Here is a 6,505-nt window from a genome sequence, read left to right as displayed (position 1 = left end):
ACACTGTACCCCAGAAGTGCATTAATGTACATAGTTACCATTCAATAAAAAAAAAATAAGATGTCATTTCATTTAAGAAGAGAAGCTTCTGTGGGCCTAATTCCATCAGTAGGTCAGTCTAATTGTGCAAATTCAACAAGTTTGAAGAATGTAGACCACTGTGATCAACTGTCCTCACTTGGGCCACCCTCACCTTTGAGATCAGTGTAGCCTGTCTCACTTCACTCTTTAGAGCAGCGGTTCTCAACCTAGGGGTCACAAACCCCCTTTTAACAAGGAAAATACATTGCAGCATTAGGAAGGTTGAGAACCACTGCTTTAGAGGTTGTCTGCTCAGAGGGCACTTGGCAACAGAGCCTAATTAAGTATTTATTTTGGCAACCAAACTAGCTCTTTCAGACTTATTATGGTTCATCAAACAACCAAAATTAATTTACTTAAGTAAATAAAAAATGATATTGTAAAGCAACCTTCTATGAGTTATAGCATTTGAATTGCCATAATTTTATTAGCTTTTTCTTTTGTTAATGAATATTGTTTTATGTCAAGCATATGTTCTTGTTTTTACAGACCTGTGCTTAAGACTGGTCTACAGTTAAACAGTCATCAGTAACCTCTGGCAAGTAGACATTCCCTATCTGGGTAACTCTACCTGTCCTCACTTTATAATTCATAACCACAACTCTGGTACTGTGGCATCTTCCCTCAACAAGTAAAGTTAGGGAGGGAGAGTCTATACTTGGAGTCTTATGATTCAAAGACCCAGATTTCAGAATTGGAATATATAAAAGAATGGAAATACTTGTTTTTATATTAAAAATTCACTCTCAAATAAAAACTAATAATAAAACTAAATATATCAACATTTAAAAATATATTTTAAAGTACTATTTTTCAGTGTTTTTTTAATCTCACAGCACACTTGAACCTATGGTTAAACTTTTGTGGCAGACTTAAATTATGGTGATCCCCCCCCCCAAAAAAAAATATAAAAGAAAAAACTTACTGTACTTTGCACTTCTTTCAAAAAAAATTTAATTCATAATCCTTAAAATTTTTTGCAGCATGCCTAAGATCCTTTCATGGCTCACCAGTGTGCTTGGCATACCAGTTGACAATCACTGTTTTATCAAAAAAAAGAACTAGATATACAATTTGATATCTTTCTTGCTAATTCCTGAAGTATTTTAAATCATTGTTGATTGGTAAACATCTTTCTTTTAAATTCAGGAAGGGCTTTGGTGTATCTTCTTGAATACTCCGCTAACTATCATTATTGATAATTTTGCAGTGGTGACAGGACTTCAAAAGTAAGAGAGTGTTACTAAACACTACTGTGTGTGCATTCACCTAGAATAACATGTCGCAAACCAGATGCTTTCAAATACATGAAAACTGTATTAGACTAACAAAGCACAGGAGAAAACAAAGACATTATTTAGAATATATTTCATGGACCTTGTATTTTTTCCTGATGTCAGATGCTTTTTTTTTGTTTTATAAAGAGATTGAGACTAGAAATGACCATTCTTTTTATGTCAAGCCTAACTGTCTCCATTAAAATCTTTTTTATCATCTTCTTCAAATAAAGATTTGGGTTTCATCAATTCATTCTCATATTTGCTCACACATACCTTACCAAATTATAACCAATCTCAAATGACATGGGATTAAACTGTGTGTATGAGTTTCCCACCTCAATAAAACCTCCCATTCTGATATCACATCCTAGATGAGTAATGACATTCCCTCAAAAATTTCACCTGTAAGACTATTTCATAAATCCTCAACTAATTTATGCCACTATCTCCAAGCCAACAATCCCATCAACACTTTTCTCTAATACATAGTCTCTGAATTTTTCATTACCAACAACCCTTTTTTTTTTGTCTTCTCTCCCTTCCTTCCCCAATTTTCAACTCCACAGTCAGTCACTTACTCATTTCTTTGGTTATAACTTCATTTTCTTGCCTTCCCCTCCTCCTTGATAAAATTTATTTCCTCAACTGTCCCATATGTGCTATGAAATGTGGACTGGAAAACCACAATCCTGCTGATTGGTTTCATTTTAAGTTGATGTGTCTGACTATCCATTTCCCATGGGATCTTAGAATGTCCCTATAGTCATCTATATATATATCCCTAGTTCCTACATTCTCTAAATTTCCTCAAGAACACTTTCAGACTCTTCTCCTCTCCTCAAAGTTTAAACTTCAATCTCCATCTTCTACTGATGACTTCACTTTTCATTTCCATGAGAAAACAGAGAAATCAGAAGAGAACAACATTCTCGACTCCCTTCACCAAAGCCACCAACGTATCTGTACTCTCATTTCTGCAGGGCTTTTATTTTGTTATAGTGAATGAATTTTTCTTGTGCATGCTGAAAGTCAAACATTCCTCTTCCTCCCTCGCTGGATCCCATTATTTCTAAAATACACAAAGGGCATTGTTCTTACAATTTGATTTGTGTCTCTTTATTGTACTGTCAATCACTTTGTACTGTTCTCAGCAGTCACTAGTTGCCATACCTGTCATGTTAACAAGGTAATGGCCCCACATTCCCCTTTGCTATTCATTGTAGGGACACTCATAGAAATAGCAGCTTGTACCCATTCTTTTTATTTCCTCCACTCCAGTTTGATCTTTGAAGTCATTTTAGTCAAGCTTTCATCCAGTCACTCCAATAGCATGCTCTTTCCATGTCATTAAAAAAAAAATAAATCCATGTTGCTGAATCCATTGCTCAATTCTCAGTTCTAATCCTTTTCTTCTCTATAACATCACTTGGTACAATCGCTCCTTCAGCCTTGAAACTATTTAATTGGCTTTGGAGACACCTTGCCCTCCTGTCTCACTGGTTGCTTTTCTACATACCTTGGCTGATGGGTTCTCATCTTTCCAATTAGGATTAATCCTCTCTTCTCCTCTCTTCTTCTCTATTTTCCTCCCCTCTCTTCCCTTCCACACCTTTTCTCTTCCCTTTCCCCTTTCTTCCCCTATATATGTATATATATATTATGTATGTGTGTGTGTTTGTGCAGTTTTAGCCTTTCCAAATTATAAAGTTCAATGAGGGCAGAAACCACATATTGGCCCCACATTCCTCATATTGTGAGGATTGCATAGATCCTCATATTGTGTTTAGAAGTTAAAAACCAAAGGAGCACAGTAGCTCTAAGGCATTAAGGGCTAGTTCTGCACATTTCTGTTCCCAGAGTTAGAAACACTCTAATATGACCTGAAATAGCTTTCCTGGACTTGGTTCTGTGTCAAAGCTCATGCACATGGAGGCCAGAAAGGCATCAGCCACAAAGGATGGCAAGGCTTCAGAAAGCATTTTGATAAGGAAAGAAGATTAAATGAAGTGCAGCATTAAATAACAGTAATTGTATTTCATTAGTACTTCCAGAATGTTGACTTCTGATATTAAGAAAAATATATGAATTTGTTGCTGGAGATTACAGAAAATTATAATAGAAACTAATTTTGAGGAGGAAAAAATCTGTTTGGGATATTTAATGTGTAAGAGTCTCCTCAGTATACTGAGTGCACCTTTTTATTCAATCTCTATGCCTGAACCAGAAAGAAGATCAGATCACCCGGTCTGAGGGATCCCACAAGGGAGGAGCAGGGCCAGGAGGGTCAGTCCTGTGGAGAGAGGAGTCCTCCTGATTGTCTGCATTGACAAGTTTGTGTCCAGCAGCGGTCTCCTTTGGATTTTACCAAGGAGAACATAACTGAGCAAAAATGAATTAACCACACCTCAGTCTACATTAGCCACTTTAGGAGAAGAGAGCAAATCACCTCAAAGCCCTGCTTCCACAAATGTTTGGGTGTGTACAAATGTTTGGGTGCGTACAGTGCCGGGAGCACTCAGAAAACTTTTTCCTCCATGCCCTTCCTTTAACTTGCAGGGCTTGTCCGATGACATTTCACACAGAGTTTCCCCAGTAGAGCTATGAATAATATCAAAGTTTCCCCTTTAGCAATAGAGGCAACCATGACAAAAGAATATCCATTTCTGCTCATGGCTTTGGTAATGTTTAGGGGGTAGAGCACAGACACTCAATGTCAACAGGCTTCTACTAACAGCAAGCAATTTTCAAAACAGCTTATTTACACTTTGGCAAAAAGCATATTTGGAGTGTCCTCTCATAGCACTTCCAATTCCATATGGATTTCTCTCATACCTCTTACACAACTTTCAAATATTTTATCTCCATTTCTTTGTTAAGGAAATGTCCTGAACTAATTCAATTGCTTCCTAATGAGTTTTCATTCTACTTTCCACATGATCACAAGAGTGCTCTTTCTGAAATGCATCTGACTTAACTAATCTCTACGTACAGACTTTTGTGCATATCCACCACGCACAGCGAAGAATCTCCAGCTTCTAGCCTGACACTCTAGGTCACTGCATGGTTTGGCTCCAGTCTGTCTGCCCAGCTCCATCTCCCGCTACTCATCAGTAAACAATTTAGCTTCTGATCATATTAACCTATTTGTGGTTTGTTGGCCTTAGCGGGCTTTCACTCTCCCCTCTGCCTTACTGTATGCCTTTGTCATCTCTCTGGAACCTCCACATAGTTAGATTTTCATACCGAATTCTATACATAGCACCTACATGTTAAGGAGTGTTTTTTCTATTGAATTACCTCAATTAAACTGTGAATTCTTAAGGGCAATGAAATATCTAGTTCTCTAACATTTAGAGCAGTGAGATGGGGAAGAGTTGAGTGAGGAAAGGATACAGAAAAGAATGATTTTCTGTGTACACTGTACTTGATTGTTTATATATCAATAATACCTTATTTAATGTTCATCGTAATATGATAAATGTCTTTCATTTTATCCTCAATTACAAAACAGGGATACTAAATCCTGAAAAGGAGGTCAATAATTTGTGAAATAAATCATTCAGAAAGCAAATTCTCTATCCCCGCTCTGTAGGTGTTTGTGAGTTTCTCAGGTAAAACATGGCTAAAAGCTTAGTAAGTGGAAAAGGCACATGCGTACTGAAAGGAGAAAAAAGAATGTCCCAAAGGAGCTCAGCAGACTTAAAAGTATTCTAAGAGTAGACGGTGACATTCTAATGAAAGATGTTCAAGAGGTGGCAACTGTGGTAGTCCCCAAACATGACCAAGAGGAAATGCAGTGTGTGATAAAGGATAAAAAGAATAATGTGAAAATGGGGACTGATGTTAAGAGAAACAAGAGTCTTCTCGATAAGCAGGGACAGTACCCAGTATGGATGAGTCAGAGGCAAAGAGAAGGCTGAAGGCAAAGGGATAGAGAAGAAAGGGGAAAAGCAAAATGAAGGTGCAAAGGTGGTGAAGGGTTTGGCCTGGTAGACTCTGAACAACTTGGAGAGCGCCATCTGGGACAGATGCTTGGTTAGAAGGTACACCTTGCCTTCAGGCCCCAGCAAAAAGAACCTGGACTATTTCCTTCAATTCATACCCAACATATCTCTTCAAGTTTGTTATGGGAGCTTTGAACAAAGTATTTGCTTGGATGGGTAAAAGCTGTACCCAGTTGGAAGTTGCCCAGTGTCCAGATATTATCAGACATCCAAATTCTGTGGTATAAATGTGGTTGTCATTGTTTGTTCTTAGAACCTGATAATTATAGTCAGCAAAGATAAAACAAGTGACATTATACTGACCAAAAAAATGTGAACTCAGATTTAAAGCTATTTTGTAATTGTATTATTTAAACCCTTAACAGTATATCTTATAAACAGTTACTTCTTTGGAATCTTGATTTTGTATAATTCAGAATAAAATATATTTTGTGTATAAAAAATAAAAAAAAAGAAAGCAAATTCTCAAATCTAAGTAACTTTGTCTCCCTTCCTTCCTTCCTTCCTTCCTTCCTTCCTTCCTTCCTTCCTTCCTTCCTTTCTTTCTTTCTTTCTTTCTTTCTTTTTCTTTCTTTTTTAATGTTCTTTCCTCTCTTTCTCTCTCAGGAGGCAGAGCCAGATTCTGTTTCCCAGGCTAGAGCACTGTGGCATCAGCCTAGCTCACAGCCTCCCAAGTAGCTGGGAACTAAACTCCCCAACCTCAAACTCCTTGGTTCAAGCTATTCTCCAGCCTCATGCTCCTGAGTAGCTGGGACTACAGGTGTTTGCCACAATAACCAGTTAATTTTTCTACTTTTAGTAGAGACAGTGTCTCCCTTTTGCTCAGGCTAGTCTTGAGCTCTAGAGCTCAAGTGATCCTCCCACCTCAGCCTCCCACAGTATCAGGATTACAGGTATGAGTCATGGTGCCTGCCCCACCTGTCTCACATTCTTTTCATGGAGCCATTGTTCCTCCCAATATGTATTCACGAAGTCAATGATCTAATGAATAAGTAAAATTTTCAGGTGAAAATCACAATTTTTTTTAACACTGTCTGCAGCCTTAGATATAAATACAGAAATTTTTCTCATTGGCAAAAAAAATTTTGGTTCTTTCTTAAAGCCAAGTCTGTATGTACCTTGCTCTCTGAATTTCTAATT

General features: G+C 37.5%; 1 pseudogene; it reads left to right on the top strand.

Moving 5' to 3' along the window:
- The first annotated feature begins 4,003 nt into the window (after positions 1-4,003).
- LOC100947532 lies at positions 4,004-5,354 on the top strand (annotated as a pseudogene).
- The last annotated feature ends 1,151 nt before the right edge of the window (positions 5,355-6,505 follow it).

This window comes from Otolemur garnettii, unplaced genomic scaffold (assembly GCF_000181295.1).
Source record: "Otolemur garnettii isolate 467f Iridium unplaced genomic scaffold, OtoGar3 scaffold00012, whole genome shotgun sequence".
NCBI lineage: Eukaryota > Metazoa > Chordata > Mammalia > Primates > Galagidae > Otolemur > Otolemur garnettii.
This window is presented reverse-complemented; position numbering and strand designations above follow the sequence as displayed.